The sequence below is a fragment of the Ochotona curzoniae genome, unplaced genomic scaffold, assembly GCF_017591425.1.
Source record: "Ochotona curzoniae isolate NIBS_2020 unplaced genomic scaffold, NIBS_Ocur_1.0 contig_3190, whole genome shotgun sequence".
NCBI classification, from domain to species: Eukaryota; Metazoa; Chordata; class Mammalia; order Lagomorpha; family Ochotonidae; genus Ochotona; species Ochotona curzoniae.
This window is the reverse complement of record NW_024465751.1, coordinates 20,476,648-20,499,566: the sequence shown is the minus strand read 5'-3', so window position 1 is coordinate 20,499,566 and position 22,919 is coordinate 20,476,648. Positions and strand designations below refer to the sequence as shown.

The 22,919-nt window shown below is 39.4% G+C and overlaps 1 long non-coding RNA gene across 1 annotated transcript; it reads left to right on the top strand.

The window, feature by feature from the left end:
- Window positions 1-5,722: 5,722 nt before the first annotated feature.
- Window positions 5,723-14,262, top strand: LOC121155982. The gene is made up of 3 exons (XR_005883778.1): window positions 5,723-5,734; window positions 8,941-8,949; window positions 14,200-14,262. It is a non-coding gene; the product is annotated as an uncharacterized LOC121155982 (long non-coding RNA).
- Window positions 14,263-22,919: the final 8,657 nt, after the last annotated feature.

Genomic DNA, 22,919 nt, shown 5'->3' with positions numbered 1-22,919 from the left:
CCCCTATTCCTTCAAGTCTCCAGATACCAACATTCTGTGTTTAGACTGAATATTTATTTTTTGGATCCCACATACGTGAGGGAGAATCTGCGTCACTTACCCTTTTATGTCTGTATTGTTTCACTCAATCCATCCATTTTGCTGTAAATGACAGGAATTAATTGTTAATAGCTGGATAATATTTGGTTGCGTGCATATACACATGTCTGACCCATTGATCTGATGGTGAACATCTTGGCTGTTCCCATATTGGGACTATTGAGAACAATGCTGTTGAAAACAATGGGAAACACCTTTTGGATTTACACTTCTTAGCGGAACTGCTGCATCGTATGCCATTTCTAGTTTTAAAGAGGTTCTTACAGTGTTTTCCACAAGGCTGCACTAGTTTACACGAATAACAGCGTATGAGTTCCCCTGTATCTGTATGCTCATCAGCATTTTGATATGCCATTGTGGTTTTATTGCCTGCTGGCTAGTGAGCCTGAACATCTAGCCATATACATGTTAAACACTTGAATTTCGTCTTTTAAAAAACTATCTATTTAAGTTCTTTGCCCATTTATTAACTGGATTAATTGGGTTTTTTTGTTGTTGTTGTTGAGCTGTTTGAGTTCCTGATACTCAGTACATTAATCATTTGTTGGATACATAGCTTGCAAATATTTTCTCCTGTTCTGTCAAGTACCTGTTGATTGCTTGCTTTGTTGTGCAGGCACTTCTGAGTTTATCATCGTACTTCTGTAGTTCTGTTTTTGTTGCTTGTTGTCTACTTTTCCAAGAAGTATACCAATGCCTTGATATGTCCCAAAAGATTTATTCTAGCAATTTCAAAATTTCTGTTACTATATTAATGTTTTAATCCAGCTCAAGTTGAGTTTTGTATATGATTAGCGGTGGTACATATGTTCATTATTTTGTGCATATATACCTAATTCCGCCAGCACCATTTGTAGCAAAGGCTATCCTTTCTCCAGAGCATGTTCTTTCAATCTTTGTGAAAAATCACCTGGGGTGTATGTGTGTGGATTGATTTCTGTCATGACCTACATGCCAATTTTATATTGGTACCATGCTATCTCAATTACTGTAACTTTGAAGTATATTTGGAAATCTGGTGTTGTATTGCCGTTAGCTTAATTTTTATGCTCAATACTGCTTCAGATAGATTTTTTAAAACTTTATATAAACTTTAGGGTTTTTTAAATTAATGCAGAATATAATCTCCATGAATACAAATACTCTTTATGACAGTAAATCTGTCCTGTTTTCCATTATATCCCAATATATAAAAAAGAACATACAGACCCCTCTGTGGCTTCCTCCCTGATGGATGTTTTATCTTAGGTTAATTTGCATTTCTTAGGGTTTTTAAAAAAACAAGAGAATTAACATATGTCTCTTTTTAAAATATTAATGTATTTGATTTGAAATTCAGACTTTGTACAGGGAAGGAGAGAGAGAGAGAGAGAGAGAGATCTTTTATCTTCTGGTTCACTTCCCAAATAGCTACAATGACCAGAGCTAAGCCAGTCTAAAGGTAGGAGTCTGAAGCTTCTTTTTGGGTCTTGTATGAGAGTGTAGGGCCCCCAGGACTTGAGCCCTCCTCCACTGCTTTCCAAGGTTATAAGCAGGGAGCGGTTATAAGAAGTGGAGCAACCAGGACCCAAACCATATTGCAAGTGGAGCAGTAACTGACACCCAAATGGAGATGTTAGCACCGCAGGTCAAAGATTAACCTGTTATATCACCATGCCAATCCCAATATAGTCCTCTTAAAAAAAGAAAAACAAACAAGTATGTATTTTCATTTTATTAGAAAAGCAAAAAAGAGAGAGAGAAACAGACAAAGGAAACTCTTTCATCTTCTAGATCACTCCCTAATGCCCACAACACCTGTGGCTTGGTCAGGTCAAAACCAGGAGTTAGAACTTCATCCAAGTTTCTTATACGAGTAATAGGGCTTAGCTACTTGAGCCATTACCTCTGCCTTTGGAGGAAGCCGGCATCCGAAGTGCAGCCAAGATTTAAACCTAGCATTGCGATGTGGGAGACAGACATTAAAGGGCACTCAGTTACTGTGCCGAACACCCACGTCGGAATTTTGTGCAAATGGAAGAATGTAACAAACATCATTTTCTGCTTGTCATCTTTCACCCATCACAGCTATTTAGAGTTTCTTTGGTGTACAGATTGCAACAACTTATGAGTCATGATTTTGATGTTGAACTTAAGATACACATATATGCCTAACTTAAAGTGAAAAATGGTTTCTCCTATCTGTGGCTGCTTTAAAAGCTTGTAAAATATGTACATTACATTTCAATCCACTTTCCATGAACTTTTGAATTACCCTCATATCATTCTCCATGTTTATAGTTTTAGATTTCACAATTACGTTTGTGGTCAGCTTTGTGATACAGTGTAGCTGTGTGGTTATATGGGGCTCATCAAGGTAATACAGAATTATCTTCCTCTCCAGCAATCATTAACTTAAACATTTTTGCCCCCTCAGGTGTCATACGTAGGTCCCAAAGATTTGGACACGGATATCTTTGGGGGAAGGTACATAATTTTGCTTACCATAAATGCTTTATTTTAAAAAAGCATTCCTTGGTTTTTCTCGTGTGAACTTTCTGCTGCTCTGAAATTCCTGCATTTGATGAATGTTTGGATACAGGAGGGAAAGATTAAAGCATGAACCAAGTTTTGTCTAAAGAAATACATTCAGCTTGTTGTGGAAAGGGCATAGACTTCAGAATCAATGGGATTTGAAATTAAATCCCAAGGTTTCCCATTGTTCATTTCATGACCTCAGGCAAGGTCATTTATTCTTGCTTTCAGGTTTGTATTTTAATGTAGGATGGTTGTGCTTGCCGTGTGCTATCTTAAGGACTCGAGAGCTAAATTTAAATTGGCCGAGTAGCATTTGGCACATAAAGTATATGATGCTAAGTTTTGTGTCTCCCAGAAACCCTTGCTTCCATGAGGCTGCATTTTTTCTGTACAAAGAACATGATTTATTTTTTCCTCCTCTTATAGCATTAGTTTAGTCTGCCCCCAAATCATTCACTTTCATATATACATGTGATAGATGTTAAAAGAGTAGAGAGCCCCAGTTTGTGTCCTGATGTCAGCAAGGCCTCATTCCTGAGTCCTTTTCTCAGAAGCCGGGAGACAAGCGCAGTAAGTGTTGAAAGGCTGGTTGGGGCTCAGCACAGGTGCGTTCCTTTCCTGGGTTATGTTCTGAGGCGCAGTGAGTCTGGTTCACCTGTAGAGGGAGCTCTGCGTGAAGGAGAGTCGGGCGAAGCAGCTGAAGTCTGGCGCTGCTTTTTTTAGATTCTGTTTTTAGCAAAACTGATTAAACCGTGATTTAAATTGCACAGATTCACTACCATGTGACATTATGGGTGCATTTGTTAAAGTTTGAGGCAGAGCATTAATTTGGGTTCATTCTGGGCTAGCAATAATGTGAATGATTTCACAAAATGTTCTTGGCAGAAAGAGAAAATTCAAATGATCTCGCATACCTTCAGTGATGGCCCAAGTTTATAAACCTCATAGCTAAGGCAATATATTTTTGGCATATATATATATATATATATATATACATGAATATAATTACTCTAAAATAAAGAAGGCAGTAATCATTTTAAATCTTCAAAACCGTAACCTTTCAAAGAAATTAATTCTTCTGGTGACAACGATTGCTGAAGCAATAAAGTATAAATGGCAAGTCTAAATAGGCAATAAAGTATAAATGGCAATAAAGTATAAATGGCAAGTCTAAATAGGAGAGAGTTACAATTTGCATCAACCATCCAGATAACCTGGAACACCCATCAGGTTAATTTTAGCTTATTGAAAAAGTGAAAATGTCAAACGAGAAAGATGCCAAGGCTAACACCAACATCTAGTATTAATAAGTAAACATTAAAAATGTATTAAGAACTTAACGCTGAATGGAGCAAAAAAGATAATGTAGTTTACAATCTTTCTTATAAGGTATTATTAAACTCAGTTTTCAAAGCAATTTTGTATGAAATACTTTATAAAATAAGGAAATGAATTCTTATCTTAGACAAAGGGAACTTTTATTTTCCAGTGAACTTGTATTTGCAATAATTTGATCAGCTTTGGGTAACATGGATCTGAGTTTGGGCCCCACAGTGCAGATTTCAGTTTCTTAACTCGCCAGATTTTTGGCAAATTCTTCATCTCTTCGGGGATTGCTGGTAGTGAACCCTCTACACGCTCCAACTTTATTTTTTTTTGCCAGCCTCAACTTGAGCTTTGGGCTGAGTTTAAATATTTTATGTTCTCAATAGTCTTCTCTAAATTATATTTTCATCCTTCTATACTTCTTTTAGTTTTTTTTTTAAGATTTATTTATTTTTATTTTAGAAGGGAGATTTAGAGAGAAGAGCCAGAGACTTTCCATCCTTTGGTTCCCTCCCCAAATGGCTCTGAGGGCCTGAGCTGGGTCCGTCTGAAGCTGGGAGTCAGGGGCTTCCTCGGTCTCTCCCGTGTGGGTGCCGAGGTCCAAGGACTTGCCTAGTCTTCCACTACTGTTGCCGTTCATTAGCAAGGAGTTGAATTGAAAGTGTTGGCACCCAGAACTTGAACCATATGGGATGCAGACACTGCAGACAGAGTCTTAATCTACTCCTAGTTAGGCCCCCATTCAGTTGTTTATTTCCATAGCTGCAGAAAACAGGTGTCCTATTCCAGCTATTGGTTTAGAATCTTGTCTTCACTGCACTGTGGTCGGTAGTGGACAATGGTGTCTTATTTTGCATAGCTGTCCTTTAAACTTCCCAGGAAGAATAGCATAGGCTTTTGTAAATACAATGAAATCAGGCTGGATTTTTATAGGGCTAATGATGACAGTGCCTGGTATCCACAGGTATCTTCAAGTCCGCAGGATGAACCTGATAATGACCCATGGTGATGCCCTGACTTTGAGGGGAGCCGCACATACAAACTAGAGCAGCTATTCTGTCTTCTTTTCAGAAATAAACACTTGCTCTTTATTATATTCAGTGTAAGAATATGCATTTTCTTCCATTTAATGTTTTAGGAAAAAAACAGACCAAATTCATATGTCTTCCTGGCACCTATATGTAAGTTTCTCATTAGGCATATTGAGGAAAGGCTGAGAATACCCCTGGGAAAATGCACTCTGCTGGTATACCAGGAGATGCCCTGGACAGACTCCCACGGCTCTGGCTTCCCGGTGGCCCCTTTGTTTACCCTGTCCTCCCTGCTCAGAAGCCAGTATTTAAGATCCTTTCCTTAAAGAAATCAGCCCATATCATTGGAGAACTTCTGTAGGCTTCCCAGTGGACTTGGCATCAAACAGAACTCTTTGTTCACCCCGTGGTCTCCAGGAGTCTGGCTCCTGCCCACCCACTGCTCCTCCATGCTCCTCTCTCAGCCTGCGGGCCTTTGCTCGCAAACCACAGCCACAGGGCCTTTCTTCTCCTGGTTGCCCTTCCGGCCTTGGAAGGGCTTTGTCTTGGGCAGGGCTCTCCACTCACCTCTTTGAGAGACCTGCGCTCTCTTGTCCTCTGAATCCTACATTCAAGAGACATTTTTAGCCTCTTCTGATTGCCTCGTCTAAATAGATCCTGAAATGTTCCAAGCGCATCGTCTTGGTTCGTGTTTATGGCAGCACTTAGCACTCCCTGACCTCTTCTTGCTATTTGCTCATCATCTTCTACCTCTCCACTCAGTGGTAGAATTCATTGGAGCAGATGATGTGGCGTGTTTCTCTCTGTGCCCCTGACTGCACCCCAAACCCCGGCAGAGCAAAGGGGAGCACAAAAGTATGCGTTAAACAAGTGCATTTAAAAAATATAGCATGGAGTTTCAGCATTGCTCGTTGCTCTGAATCTATGTCCTGATATTGAAAGGGAAAATGTTTGCTGAGGGAGTCAGGCTTGAGAATTCATTCAGATGAATTTATCTAAATGTTTATAAAATGGGGGGACTGCTGGAAAGGTCTGCTTCTTAAGAAGCAAATGTTGAAAACAGACAGATGGGAACAGTCTGCCGGAGTCAAGCTGGTGCAGAGAATATACAACTTTTCTCAACAAGTTTTGCTGAAAATAGCGTCAAAGCAAAGGTGAGAGTGCTAGGATTGGGGAAAGTATTTTGTTTCTCTTTTGTAAATGGAGGAAATGGGTACATGTCTTTAAACATGATACAATGACATGGATTCCATGAATTCATCATTAAATACATGACAGGAATTTGGCTTTTTTGCAAATGTAGGGTATTTTAACTTACTTAGAGAAAAATGTAGTCTTTAGGAAGAGACAGAAATATGTAAACAGGGTGTATTTTTGGGGTACTTGCTGAGGAGAGGATCAGAAAAGAATTTTGAAGGTGATGTGGCGGCAAAGTACGCTAATCAACTGCCTGTGGTACCTGTGTCTATTGTGGGCTCTGGTTTGTGCTCTGGCTGCTCCAACTGTGATCCAGCTTCTCGTTGGTGACCGAGGAACCCAGCAGAGGATGGTTCAGGAGCCTGGGACTCCTACACCCTCCCAGGAGTCCCAGAAGAAGCTCCTGGCGTCTGGCTTCAGATCAGCTTAACTCTAGCAGTTTGGTCATTTGGGGCATAAGCAAGTCGCTAGAAGACCTCTCTCTGTATTTCCCCTCTCTCTTTCTCTAATTTTGACTTCCAAGTAAAATAAATACATCTTTAGGGGGAAAAAAAGAAAAGTATTTTAGCATAGCATGCACAAGTTTAGCAAGTAAGAATTGTACCTGTTTAATTATCATATGTAGTGCATAGTACACCAATGTAGTGTGAACAGCAGACTATGCTGACTCAGCCTTCTTCACTAAATTCCAGTAGTGAGATCCTGGAAATTAGCTCTTTGCTGCCCAAAATATATGTATTTTTCAAATGTAAGGATTTTTATTGTTTTTGTAAGGCTTGTCGTAGGTCTGGGACTGTAATTAACAGGAAGGTGGCAGGTTTTGAAAGGAGAATGCACTAAAAGCAGGAGGGAGGAATGAGATGGACACAGGTTCGTCTACTTGAGCCCGCTGCCCTCGTGGCCGTATGTGTCCCTTGGAAAGCACATCAGGTCTTTCAAAGATGAAATCAATTAACACACAGTACAGCGAGGACATGCCTAAAAATGTAAGACTGCAAAAACATTTCCTGGCAGAATTATACATTATTTTTTTAGACTGAAGAATACTAAAAATTATTTGTTATAGCATTTTCTAAACTGAAGAATGAAATTTTTTTATGAGCTGCTAGTAGGCATGATATAAAAAAGTGAGTTCTGTGGTTAAGTAAGAATGGAAAGCATTATATGCAATATTTGATCAAAAAATCCCCAAATCTTATTATTAAATGAATACTCATCAAAAATTCATTTGTGACAAAATGTACAAAGTGTTGGGCCCGGCATGGTGGCGCAGTGGTTAAGGTCCTCGCCTTGCACGCCCGGGATCCCATATGGGCGCTGGTTCTAATCCCAGCAGCCCCGCTTCCCTTCCAGCTCCCTGCCTGTGGCCTGGGAAAGCAGTCGAGGACGGCCCAAAGCTTTGGGAACCTGCACCCACGTGGGAGACCCGGAAGAGGCTCCTGGCTTCAGATCGGCATAGTATCGACCCGTTGCGCTCACTTGGGGAGTGAATCATCGGACGGAAGATCTTCCTCTCTGTCTCTCCTCTCTGTATATCCGCCTTTCCAATAAAAAAACATAATAAAAATAAATCTTTAAAAAAAATGTACAAAGTGTTTACCATGTGCCTAGCACTGTCCAACATGTTTGGGCTAAACCAGTGGCAAAATAGGCACAGAATCTTATTGTTGAGGAATTTGCGTGATGAGCAATTGAACCAGGAATGAACAATAGAGAGAAAAATAATCTATAGAATATGATAGAACATTATAAATGACATGAAGATGGTTGGAGGATGCTAAAAGAAGTTAGGGACATGAACAGATTTTCTTCCATATTAAATCCGATGGCCAAGGGAGGACTCATTGGGAAGATAACATTTACACAGAAACATGAAGGACAGAAGGGAAGTGATGCATAATAAATACCTGCTTGAGCAGAATAACATTTCAGGAAGAAAGAGCAGCCACTGCTACAGCAAGAACAGATCTGCTATTAAAGGAAAAGCAAGGCAACTGTTATGGCTTGTGCAAAAGACACACAGACAGTGAAGAGAGGAGAGAGTTCACAAATCCTTTCTCTGGGCTATCCAAGGCTTGTGCTGAGCAGAGAGATGATGACTTTGTGACCTAAATGGAGAGTTTCAGTTGCTGCATTGATAAAAGATTTCATAATTCCCAGGACAAAAGCAAGGAAGGCTTCTAGGGTTCCTAGAAGAAAATATGAATCTTGAAGGGAAACTAGCAGTGAATACGGAAAAGAGGGTGTATTTTAGATACCAAGCCAAGAGAAAATTTGCAGAGAAGACACATGATGTGACACAAAATGGAGATTGAGTTGCCATCAACTGAGATGCGTAAGGCTATGCATAGAGCTGGGTCTATACATCAGATCAGGAATTCAGTTTAGGATTCATTTGTGATCCTTTAGACCCTTAGAAGTAGAGATACTAGGAATATAGTTCCATCTATGAGTCAAATCAGAAGGAATCAGCACAGTGATTGTATTTAATAGCATGAAATTGGAAAAAAGCACCATGATCATGTCAATAGAATTAGAAACACAGGATAAGCCTGGAAGTCCCTGGCATCACTGACCCTGGAGAGAAAGGCAGAAGCCACGAGGAAGATGGAGGAGTGACCATCACATTGGTCAGTGAGCCACAGGTACAAGGTAGCCTGGCCGAATTGATAGCCCCTCAGTGTCAGATGCTCCTGCCAGGCCCAGGAAGGTGAAGACTGAGAGTTTGACCTTGGAGTTGGCAATGACCTTGAACATGCAATTCTAGAAGAGCAATGGGGTTAAAACACATGGAGGTGGCTTTAGAGGAGAAGGAGAGGACAGGAATCACTGCAGGTGATTAAAGATTCTTTTGCAAGAACTTTTGCTGCAAGTGGGATTTAAGAGAGGATGGGAGGAAAGCAGGGCCAAGGGAAACTTGGTTTTTCTAGAATAAGCAGTTGTATGCTTGTATGCTCCTCCTAGTGAGCTGGAAGACGGTGGAACCTGAAAGACACAGAAGAGAGCAGGGAGAAATTTTTAGAACATTTTCCTTTAGACACAAATAATGCTACAAATTTCAGCTTTAATGTCATCGTGAAAGTTTACTCAATAGTAACTGGTCATGAGATGGTCTATGGGGGCAGGGAGAGGTGATTAGGAGAACGTTTAAAAGCCCTCTTGTCACGGAGCCCCTTCCCCTCTCTTGCCACCCCAAATCTAATGACTAAAAATGTATCCTGCTTGCCATGGAACATTGGATACACTGGTTTATTGTCACTCCTTCCCTTTACCAAGGAATAAATATTATATAGAGAGGCTAGTCCTAGATCGCATATATTATTAATATTAATAACGCTTCCCTTTTTAATGATTAATGTGTGAAGCAGGGAGAAAAAAGGAAGGGAGGGAAGTAGGAAAGATTGAGATAGAGAGAAGTAAGACTGGCTCCTATTTGCTTCTTCACTTAGCAAATGCCCACCATAGTTAGGGCTGATGTGTGGATCTGACAATGGAATCCAGAGATTGCCCATGGGCGGCATGAACCCAAAGATTTGTGTCATCGCCGCTGCACCCCAGGGTCTGTAGTGACAGCAAGCTGGGGTCAGGAGCCAGAGCTGGGAATAAGCCTAAGGATTCTGGACATAGGATGGAGAGTCTTAACTGCCAGGCTTCACACTCGCAGCAACACTTATTTTTTTTAAAATCATCTAGTTGAGCATCAAAGGACAGAATTATCTCAAACCTTTCACCCAAAGTAATGAGAGGAAACTGCAGGTAATTTGAGTTGTTGTTTCTGTTCTGTACCTGGTAATACAGACCTAATAAATATTTGATAATTGGATTAATGAATTATTAAACGATATGTTTGTCTAAACAGGAAGCAAAAATATGGAAACCCATGCAATTCTCTAATTATTTTAATAAAGGGCAATTAAACTTTTAAGTTCTAAGTGATTTAGAAATGTGAGAATTATCCTGTCACAGCGTCATTGTTTTTATTTTTTTCTGCTGCTATAAAAACTTACTTCAAATTTAGCAGCTTAAAATGAGACTGTGTATTATCTCATAGTTTTTTCTTTTTTTTTGGATAAGAAGTCTCACATGTTTCATGGGGTAAACCAAGTTGTTAACTGTTATTGGGCCAAGTGTGATGGTTCAATGGCTAAATCTTCACTTTTTCAAGTACTGTAACCATATGGTGCTAGTTCATGCCCTGGCTACTCCACTTCCCATCCAGCTCCCTGCCTGTGGCCTGGGAAAGCAGTAGAGGACGAGCCCAAGCCTTGGGACCCTGTACTTGCTTCGGCTCCAGCACTTGCAGTCCTTTGGTGGGTGAGCCAACACGTGGAAGATCTTTCTTTCCTTCTCTCTGTAAATCTTCCTGTCTAATAAAAATAAAGTTAATCTATAACAACAATTTAAAAAAACCCTAATAAAATGTTCCTTACTGAAGACTCTGGATGGATAAACTGTTCTCAAGCTTGTGGGCATTGTTGGTTTCATTTGGTTTCTTGTAGTTCTGAGGTTTCTGGTTCCCCAGCTGCTGTCACCCAGGAGTTGCCCTGCTTCTGGAGGCAGCTCACACCTTCCATCATTCTGCTCTCCTTACCTCCTCCAGCTGTGGTCCAGAGAGAGTCACACATGGAATCTCTCTGACATCTAGCAAAAACAGCTCTTTGCTCTAGAGTTCATCTGATTTGGCTCAGATAGATAAGCCAGTACAATTTCCTCATAATGGTAATCATTTTCATGAAGTCCCTTTGTCATACAATTTATTCCTAAAGATTGGGACATGTACATTTCTGGGAGAAATCATTGTGCTCACCAAAATATTTCAACAAAAAACTCAAGGCAGAGGCAGGTGCTTGGTGCTATGGTTGAGACCCTGCTTGGAATGCCCTCATTCCTTATTGGAATTCATTCCTTTGGGTGCCGGCTTCTCTCCCAATTCCAGTTCCTTGCCATTATACAAACCATGAGGCTGAAGGTAGTGGTTCAGGTGGTTGAGGTTCCTGCCTCGTGACTTTGGTCTGTTGTTGTGGAGTCTACAGGGAGTGAGTTAGCACGTGGGAGATCCTTATCTGTCTGCCTCTATATCTGTTTTGTGCTCTTCCATTCAGATGAATACAATAAATAAAAATTTCAAAATAATATAAAAAGTGAAAATCCAAGTCATTTACGAAAGATATTCCTATAAAATTATGTTTTGCCCATATGATAAGACATTACAGATGTTATCACCTCAGAGACAAGAAAAGTCACAAAAAAATAAATGCAATCTAAAACCTAATTGATTTTCCCAATAGCATGCTTTTCCTTCCCTTTCCATCACATCGTATCTCATCGCACTGCATTCTTAGGTGGGCAATTTCTAAGTGCCAGCCACCATCACAAAGAACCACAGATACAAAAATGGAAGATTATTTCTTAGGTTGTAAAGAGCTCATTGCTTATTTGGGAAATACCTTACAAACACAAATTGCAGCAATAAGTTGTGAATGGACATTAGTGGACAAAGAAATAGATCAAAACTATATACACCTAAAATCCCCAAAATTACATTGAATCACGAGAATATAAAGTAATTAAATTTTATAAAAGCTTCAATAGTGTCTAGAAACCAGTTTATTGCTTGTCTGCATTTTCAACTGATTAGTAAAAATATTTCTGTGGCAAAAAAAAAAATATTTCTGTGTATTGCGTTGTGGTTGAAAAAGACATTTCAAAGTTGGCAGGAGCTAACTAGTTTTTCTATAACTTAATCTTAAAAGGGTAAATTAAATCCTAAAAAAATCACGGCTGCTCATGAGCAGTTGAGTAGAAGAGAAAAGTTAAGCTGGAAAGACACCTGCTTATTTCTCTAGGTAGTCCTGGATACCCTCCACGTGACGCCTTGGCAACTGCTTGCCTTGTGCATTGTACAACACTGCTCAAATATTCATTGACATGACTCAACAGGTCTTGGCACTGTCCTTCTCAGATAAGAAAGACCTAGTATTTTATTATCACAATTAAGACAAGTGGCTATAGCCATGTATTGCCATTTATTATACTTTTGGATGCCAATATTGTAAGTGAAGCATAAGTCAGGCTTACCATAAGTCAGGCTACTGCCTTCACTGGACCAACATAGCTGTGCTTTGTGTAGTAATTCTAATTAATAGTAGAATTTCACCACATACAGACGCTGTTTTTTTCCAAAAACATGTTAAATATGTTTGCCTACTACACACCTATTTTGGATAAGTTAGCATTTAGCTATTAACCCAGTCTGTTTCCCCAATTTTCTACCCACATTTAGGGAATTGAGTAAATTGCCATCTCACATTATTATCCAAAGAAAATGCATTCAGTGAAAGGTCATTAAAACTTCAGAGAGTAGAGCTCTCAAAAAAGACGATTGGAGTTTCCTGGGAAAATATGTGCTCTTATGATCAATTAGTAGGACACGTAGTTAGAAACTCAATAGTTGGAAACTCAATAGCTGAAACTCAGCATATTGATTTTCCATAGCAATTTTTATTTAGCAAAAATTACTCATCAAATTCAGTAGCATAAAATCTGTATGCCATCTCTTTCTGCCAAAACACTTAATGCACTCCTCGTTGTTTATAGTAAGGATGGTGCTGTGTTTTCAAATATAACTTCTTCTATTGGACATACTGAATCATTGGGAAGGTTCAATGATAACACAAACATATCTCAAAATAGGACATGCATCAGTCAGACACTTCTTGCTAATAGTGGTTTGTTTCTCTGCTAAGCCTCTAATCATTACCAGTATTCTTACCACAGGCAGTCAACTTCACCTTCTGGTGGAGGGACAGCTGATCAATTTGTCTGGGCATACCAAAAATATATCCTTGGTCATACCATATCTCCTTGTATTCTCATTTTGAATATGTTTTGTAGAAGAATTTGAGTTGACTTATTATTTCTTATAAGAGAAATTCCTTCCTTCCTTCCTTCCTTCCTTCCTTCCTTCCTTCCTTCCTTCCTTCCTTCCTTCCTTCCTTCCTTCCTTCCTTCCTTCCTTCCTTCCTTCCTTCCTTCCTTCTTTTCTTCCTTCATCCTTTTTCTCTCTCTCTCTCTCTCTTTGTTGTTTACAGAAACAGGTGTAGTAGTTTTTCCTGGAAAACTACAGATACAGGTGAAGCCTGTCATTTTTCCCTACTGAGCAAGCTTCTTCGCTTCAGAATTAGACAGCAGATTTTTCTGCTCTCCCAGATGTACAGCCTTGGGCTGCTTCTTTGAGCTTCTCTTAGTTGCCTTCAGCCAAGTTCCCACCTCCCATGCACAGCATTTCTCAGCCCACTTATATACTTTTTACAAAATGTTTTAGGCAATGAGTAATTGGAAATTAAAAATTTAATAATGCCATTTACTATGGTAGTGAAACCATAAAATATTTAGGAATTAATTTAACAGAGGACATACAATATCGTCCCCCGAAAACTACAAAATGGTGTGCAAAGTTGAAAAGACCCATGTATGCATAAAGAAAGCAATATCATGTATAATGATTGGAAGAATCGGTTTTTAAAAAATGAGCATTCTCCTACTTCTTTGTGGCATAGGTTCATCACAATTACATATTCTGTAAATTCTCTGTAGTCTTTTTTAAGAATATAAATGCGCCATTTGTGAAAGGTATTTGAAAATGTAAAAATACTTAGAACATACAACAGGTATTTTAAGAAACAAAGATAAGTGATTTCAAGATGTGTTATAGACTGCAGTACTCAAGACAGGGTGGTATCAGCAAAGTAACAGGTTACTGAATAATAACACCAAGAAACTGAGTCACATGTAATGATCAAGTAAAGAAAGAGCAATTTAATGAGAAGAAAATGTTTTACAAATGCTGCCAGAAAAACAGGATATCCAATTTAAAAAATATATGTATATATATGATATATATTATATATATTAGTTTTAAAAATTATTTTTGTTTTATGACAGGTTAATAGGCACGGAGGTCTCACTCCTTTCCCCTCTCTAAGTTTCCTCCCCTCCCCACTGATCTCCCCTTTAGTTTTAAAATGAGTGTTTTTCATGAACTTTCACAAATCCATCATGCTGTCACTGAGGTGTTTCCCAAAAATGTAGGCATGGACAATGTTGGAGAGTCCAACATCCAACTGTCGGGACATTATCAGCCACATCGCTGTGAGTCCATCCTTGTACAGCATGCATGCAGACATACTTCTCTCTGTTTCCACCTATGCACATATTAATTTCCATTATGCATCCCCTTAAATACAGAGCCAGTGCACACAGTCCACCATGGGGAGAAAAAATAGTGAACCTTCATCCACATGAAGCTAACGAACATGTAACAAAGGTATCAATGTGATGCTCAGTTGGCGGAATAGTGTCAAGAATCTTCATGTAGGAGTAGGTCCAGTGTGTGTCCAGTGTGGCACTAATGAGAGGACAATAAGGACTGGATCATCATTACTTATGCACAATAACAATAACAGTGATAAAAGGTACATTAACAATCTCAGGTAATTATAAGTACGTATAACCCCACAATGGAAGGATGTAACAGAACAGAATTCAAGGAACCAAGGAAGATCAACGGAATGCATTTCTCCAAAAGAATGTAGGCAGACATGTATCTATTGTAAGAGATTGTGCCTTGGTGAGGCTCAGTGCTAACACGGCTAGGGGGAGTTTTGCACATCATCTCAGGGAATGGCTCTTTCCTATTTCAATTTACAGTAATATGATGTGAAATCTAAGGATTTTACTTGTGAATTTTAGCTTTTTGCACTTCCTAGTTATTTGTACCTTTTGTAATAAGATCTTGTGATGCTATTCATTAATCAATCATCCATAAGAGACAGATTGCTTGTAATCACCTGAGATTGTTAATGTCCCTTTAAAAATATTTAAAATCTTTATTTGAAATGCAGAATTGCAGAGAGAGGTAGAGACAGAGGCAGAGCCAAAAGGATAAAGAGAAAGAGGGAGGGAGGGATAGAAAGAGGGAAGAGAGAGGCAGAAGGTGAGGGAGGGATAAAAGAAAGGATAGAGGAAAGAATGTTGAGAGAAAATGAATGAACCTCCCACTCACTGGTTCACTCCCCAAATGGCTGCAATGGCCAGGGCTGGGCTAGGCCAAAGCCAGGAGCATGGAACTCCATCTTAATCGCCTATGTGGGTGCAGAAGCCCAAGTAGTTGGACCATCTTCCTGTACTTTCCCAGGCACATCGGAAATGGATCAGCTAGGATTCTGACAGGTGCTCATAAGGGATGCTGGCATGAGTGAAGATGGCTTAATTGTACCAAAATGCTAACCCTTGGATATCCAAATTTCAAAAATTATTAAAAATGTTTATCTTATTCCATATTCAAAAAGCATTTTTTAATATATGATGTGCTCCCAAATTAATAAATTTCTAGAATAATGTGAGAATATTTTATGACTATGTAGGAAAGGCTAAGATTTCTTAGTAGGAACAAGAAAAACATAAATTGGACTATATCAAAATAAAAAATATATCAAAGTGCATTCTTTTTTTTAAAGATTTATTTTTATTATTTTTTATTGGAAAGGTAGATATACAGAGGAGAGACAGAGAGGAAGATCTTCCGTCCGATGATTCACTCCCCAAGTGAGTGCAACGGCCGATACTATGCCAATCCGAAGCAAGGAGCCTCTTCTGGGTCTCCCACGCGGGTGCAGGGTCCCAAAGCTTTGGGCCGTCCTCAACTGCTTTCCCAGGCCACAGGCAGGAGCTGGATGGGAAGCGGGGCTGCTGGGATAGAACCGGCGCCCATATGGGATCCCGGGCGGTGCAAGGCGAGGACCTTAACCACTGCGCCACCGCGCCGGGCCCCAAAGTACATTCTTAAGAAAGTATGTAGATAAGTGATAGACTGGGAGACAATATCCATAACAAATATACATGACAAAGGGCTTATATCCAGACTATATAAAGAATTCCCACAATTCAATAACCAAAAGCATATGATATAAAATAGACAACAAATTTATCTAAACACTTCACAAGGTAAGTTAGATTAATGGATAATAGCTGCATTTGAAATGTTCAATGTAATCTAAAAATGCAAATTGAAACATTTAAGAAGATTGACAATACAAGATTCTAAAGATGTAGAACATCTGAAAGCATCAAATATAGCTTGTGGACTGTAAAATTATGCAGCCAATGTGGAGAAAAGCTTTACAATTTCTTTCAAATTTGAATATATATGCACCCTATGTCCAGCTGATTCCTTCATAGCTGTGTATGTAGGAGAATTCAAAACAGCTATCCCACAGAAACATTGATCCAGGAAGTCAATAGGGTAATTTGTTCACTGGGCTCCCCCCATGAGAACAACCAAGAGCAATGGATAGATACATCAACTGCAATAGCAATAAAAAGAAAGGAATGGCTGATACATCTGAAAATATGAATGACTCTCAAAAACTTTACATGGAGTAAAAGCAGTTAGAAATAAAGTAGTGTGTAATTTATAATTTCATTTCAAGAAGCTCAGAATTAGCAAAAATAAATAGGATAAGAGAAATTAGGTGAGTGATAGCTTCTGAGGCCGAGGATGGGAGAGGACTTACTAAGCCCAATCAGGAGGGGCTGGCTGGGCAACACAAATGTTTCATGTCTTGGTGATGATGTAGTTCAAGTATGCATATTGTCAAACTGAACTATACACGTAACAGCAATGAATTTCACTGACTGTAAAGTGTTCTTAATAAAAAATAGTTGAAAATATCCATTACACTTAGGCTTTGGCTGTTCTACCTTTTTTTTTGCTTAAAACACAGTGTTATCTCTTTAAATACGGGACAATTTTATCCTAGAACAATGTTATTCCTACCCCAGGGAATGATCCAACGTGTGGCATATTTTCTGCCCTTACTAAAAGCCTGGGACAGTAAGGTGCTGAAGCATGGTTCTGGGGTGGTCATTCCCTAAACATCAAGTTATCTAGGATTTTCTTTCCAAAAATCTCAATATATTAAAAAGATATATTGAATCTCTTTATTCCCCCATTCATGTCATCTTTTGGCAACAATTAAAATGCAAAGTTACTTTTAAAGATTTATTTTATTTTTATTGGAAAGGCGGATATACAGAGAGGAGAGACAGAGAGGAAGATCTTCCGTCCGATGATTCACTCCCCAAGTGAGCGCAACGGGCCGATGCTATGCCGATCCGAAGCCAGGAGCCTCTTCCGGGTCTCCCACGCGGGTGCAGGGTCCCAAAGCCTTGGGCCGTCCTCAACTGCTTTCCCAGGCCACAAGCGGGGAGCTGGATGGGAAGTGGGGCTGCTGGGGTAGAACTGGCGCCCATATGGGATCCCGGGCGTGCAAGGTGAGGACCTTAACCACTTGCGCCACCGCGCCGGGCCCAGAGTTACTTCCATTTTTTCTCTTGTAAATCTTCTCTACTTTGTGCAGTGTTTCTTGTTTGTCCACTCTGACTCATATTTATATTGTTTTCATCTCTATTAAGTTTTTGATACCTTTTGAAGTAATTTTTGTTGTTCATAAAGAAAGAAGAAAAGAAAAGAATTAAGGAAAAGAGAAGATTCTGCCCAAGGAGCCTGGATTTCTTCAACAGAGTGCCTTAGATAAATCCGTGCTTCCATTAAGCAAATTTCACTTGGCACTGATTGTGCTGTGTGTTATTACACCTTCAGACTGTAGATGGCCTGAGGCATTCTTATTAGTTCCAATTTTCCTATTAAATTATATTTCTAAGATTTTTTTATAAGGACAAAACAAACACCATTTGTTTACAGTTAAATGTTAGCCAGGCCCTTTTCTGCTTATCGTGGTTGCCCATAGATACCCTAATGGCTCTCTTACTGCGGACTTTGGCATCTGACTTGATGCATGGCCCTCTATTCCCATTATCGCCCTATGGCATTGCCTGATTAAGTACCCCATCCTGTATCAGTTACTGACTTTCTTTAGCCTTCACATCAATTCTGCTTCAACAGTCCACCTCTGTGTGCTAACTGTGGACTCAACCATCACCATTTCCGTTTTGAAAAGTTGTTTTATTGAGGGATGTTTCATATAGCATAGAATTCATCTGTTCAAAATGTAAAATTCATTGGAAAGCAGATTCATAGCTTAACACAAGGTTGCAATGTTTTGTTTGCCTTTAGCAGCAGCCCCACTTCATTTTTATTCTACTTCTGTCTTCTCATTTCCCTGCCCCTTGACCCTCAGCAACCACCAATCTACCGTTTGTGTCTATATTGTGGACCTTCATATCAGTGGAATCCTATGGTATCCATAATATTTGTGACTGTAGTATTTCATTTAGCCTACTGTACGAGGTTCACACATGTTGTACAGTATGCCAATACTGTATTTTTACATTCAACTAACATTCCATTATATAGGCTTACCTATCACTCTGTACACACGTGGGCTACTTTCATTTTTTAATATTATTCATAATGTTGCCACAAGCAATGTGCAGTTTATATGTGAATATATGTTTTCGTCTTCCTTAGATATATATTTAGGAATAGAATTCTGGGCGTGTTTTATATTGCTCACTGTTTAATAATCCACATCTCACTCCGTGAGTATTAAGCGTACTGATCTCTTCTTTCCCTATCCACCAATTTTTTTTATTACAGAAAAATCAAATATGATATTTCTCCATATTGCATGGTGCCTTTTAAGTGTATTCTCTTGTGTGTATTCCCCATGGCCTATGTTTTGAACTACTCATTTGAAATAACTCTCAAATCTCTTTGTTTTCTTTCTTTTATTGCACAATATGAAGCCTCGGCTTAGGCTTTTTCTGCTATTAACAACTTTCTAGCTTAGCACAATTAAAAATTCCTAGTCGGGGCCCGGCATGATGGCGCAGTGGTTAAGGTCCTCGCCTTGGACCGCCCGGGATCCCATATGAGCACCAGTTCTAATCCCGGAGGCCCCACTTCCCATCCAGCTCCCTGCCTGTGGCCCGGGAAAGCAGTCGAGGACGGCCCAAAGCTTTGGGACCCTGCACCTGCGTGGGAGACCCGGAAGAGGCTCCTTGCTTCGGATTGGCATAGCATCGGCTGTTGCACTCACTTGGGGAGTGAATCATCGGACGGAAGATCTTCCTGTCTTTCCTCTCTGTATATCCGCCTTTCCAATAAAAATAAAATAAATCTTAAAAAAAAATTCTTAGTCGTTGGCCTTAGCTTTTGTGTTTATCTCTGAAATACTGCACGTATAGCATCATCTGGCTCTGGTTTCCACCACCACGCTGATGCCGTTCTAGGATGTTAGCATACTAACATGAATTCTTTACTATTTGTGTCATATTGCATTTCATGTCTACTTGTTACAGCAATTCCTCTACCTTAACTAATCAGGGTACTTATATTTGTTTTTCTCTTGTTACTTGAAATGCGATTTGAAAATTATTTTTTAAAAAAGGAAATTACATGTTTTTTTTTAAAAATAGTGTCATAAATAGCCTCTTCTCCCAGCCTGCAATCCTCCCTCGTGAAGGGATATGACAACTGTAATAATAAGTACATATTAGTCTACATAATAATATTGAAATATTATTTCCCCCTTCTTGTTATAATAATTGACACTGTACTTTTCTACTCCAGAGAAACTTAAAATATACTCACGTATTGTTTTAAAACTTTTGAAAAAAATTGCAACTTAATGAGCAACATTATCTGAGCAGCTATCATAAACTGTCTTAATAGATTAATGTGAAAAAATATTTTCATTGTCTTAAGCATTTGCTAGTGAAACAACTTTGGAATTTTATTTTTATTAATTTTTAGATGATTTGTTTTATTTATTGTAAAGTCAGATATACACAGAGTAAGAGAGACAGAGAGGAAGATCTTCCATGTGCTGAATCACTCCCCAAGTAGCCACAACGGAGCCAATCCAAAGCAGGATCCCGGAACCTCTTCTGGGACTCCTACATGGGTGCAGGGTCCCAAGGCTTTGGACTGTCCTCTGCTCTTTTCCCAGGCTGCAAGCAAGGAGCTGGAGGGGAAGCAGGGCTTTCAAGATTAGAGTCAGTGCCTATGTGGGATCCTGATGTGTACAAGGCGAGGACTTTAGCCACTAGGCTACTGTGCCAGGCCCAACTTTGAAATTTTAAACCTTGCTAAACTTTCACAAGACTTCTTTTTACCAAATATGTAGCTTGTTGGGCAAACAAGTCACACTATTGGGATGAGTAGAATCTTGTGGCACATTTTACCAATTTTGTAAAAGAAATGATAAATCTAATTTGATATCATTCATAGAAACAAGGGCATAATTTTTGGATGGCTTTACTGCCCCCAAAGAACAATTTTGTTCTTTAGAATTGAATATATTTTACTTCTGATGACTTTCAGTCATACTATTTCAGAGGTTTCCTTTAAAAAATGCAATCCACGACTTAACAGTCTCTTTGACCCTTTGCTCATTTTCTATGAAATGTTCAGTGTGAAGGCGGAGCAGGATAAAATAAATCAGAAAAATGTAGATTTATACCTTGTCTCTGCTCTTTATTCACTATGGCTCCTGGGAAATCTTGTGACCACTCTAAGTATCATTATTATTAGCATAGATTTTATGTATTTATTTGAGAGAGAGAGAGAGAGAGGGTGGAAGAAGAAGCAGAGCAAGCATTACCAACTGTTGGTTCACTTGCCAGATAGCTGACAAAGTCCAGGCTGAAGCTGGGAGAATAATCCATGTTTCCCACATGGCTGGTAGGAGCCCAATCATTTGAGGCATCTCTTCTACTTCCAAGATTTGCCTTTGCAGAATTTGGCATTGGGAGCAAGGGCTAAACACTGAAATGCGGGAGATGGCATGTTAACTGCTATGCTAAATATTCAGTTTCTTAACTGTTATTATTCTTTTAAATATCAAAATAAAACGTTTGGATCCTGATGAGGAAATACTGTACATAAACTACATGGCATGTAATTAAAAATATTTATGTATTTGAAAGTCAGATTGACACATTTTGAGGAGGAAAAGAATGGGAGAGGGAAAGAAAGAGAGATTTTTCTATTTACTAGGTTACTGTGCAAATGGCTGCAAAGGTCAGGGCTCAGCTAGGCTAAAACCAGGAGCCAGATGCTCTGTTGACATCTCTCACATGGGTGACAGGGATCCAACACTTGGGCCGATCTTCCACCGCTTTCTTAGCTGTATTAGTAGGGAGCTGGTTTGGAAGTTGAGCAATCAGAATTCAGACTGGCACTCTGATACGGCACCCTGCTGCCAGCATACCATATTCTACATTCCTTTATACTTTCTTTCGAGTAGTTAAAATGCTTGTTCTTTATATTTTTACTAAGATATGCATTTAGAAGAGAAGCTTGAGTGGATTTGGCTGTAGTCTAGTACTATTCACTTTTCCTGCCTTCCTTTTCTCTTCACTCCTTAATTCCCTGCCAACAGATTTTGGTAGTCTCTATTTAATCATTTTTGACAAGTAACACATGGTCCACAAATTCATAAATAATAGGAAAATCATTCAGACCCAATTGTATTGTACCCAGCTGACATATTTTCATGCTATATGCAATATTTGGATTTTCCCAATTCCTCTTTAAACTTTATGCTCTGTTTACCTTTGGGTGTGTTTCATTTCCATCTCTATACTCAGCTTATTTCCACTAGTTTTCTTCAGGATTTCATACTTAGTCCACCATACTTTTAAGTGGATGTGCTATTACTTCAGATGATTCCAGCTATAAGTATTGCCCACGACAACGTCATTAATGCATATATTCCCATTCCTATACCTAGTGCAGTGTTTGTCGGTGGCATTTAATTATAAGTCTCCCCTAAGGACCCTCTATTGTACAATGTTGGGGGTGTCTGTACAGTCTAGATTACATTCCTCTGAGACTTTTTTTTATACCCTGCTAGTGGAACTTACTGTCAGTTTCTTCTTACATTTTACTAAATAATTTTCATTATATCCAACTAATAAACATATGAAAATGCAGCCAATAAGGCAGAAGTGAAGTCTCCTGTGGATTTTACAACATTTATTTTTGGTACAAATGTTACTTCTTCCTCTTGTTTCTTCCTTCATTTCTTTTTGTTGTATCTGAAATGGAAGCCAGACGAGCAGCAGTCATCTTGCCCCAGTGGTGTCTATGAAAGTGACAGCTGCACGCTGAGCATGGTATAGCAGGAAGACAGAACCAACCTGGACTATTGCCAGGATGCTTCCGTTGGCTCTACCTTCCTGAATTAGGTTTAATCAACTTCAGCTGTGGGAAAAGATAAGCATGTGCCAGGATCCCATATGGGCACCGGTTCTAATCCTGGCAGCCCCACTTCCCATCCAGCTCCCTGCTTGTGGCCTGGGAAAGCAGTCAAGGATGGCCTAAAGCTTTGGGACCCTGCACCTGCGTGGGAGATCTGGAAGAGCTCCTGGCTTCGGATTAGCTCAGCTCCAGCCATTGCAGTAACTTGGGAGTGAACCATCAGATGGAAGATCTTCCTCTCCTCCTCTGTATTCCTGCCTTTCCAATAAAAATAAATAAATCTTTTTTTTTTAAAAGGGCTCTCTAACATTAACTAATTCAAAACAACAATTAACTTGCAACTGTGATGAACTGAATGGGTTTGTGTGGTTTTTCTTATGTAAATGAATGATGTTTGGCAAGTTTGGACATCGAAGAAGGCGTACTCCCTTATTAGTCTGTTACTGTTGCTAGAATGACTGGGAGAGCTTGGAGATTGAAGCTCCGTCTTCATGCAGCTCTTCATGGCTACAGTGGGATTC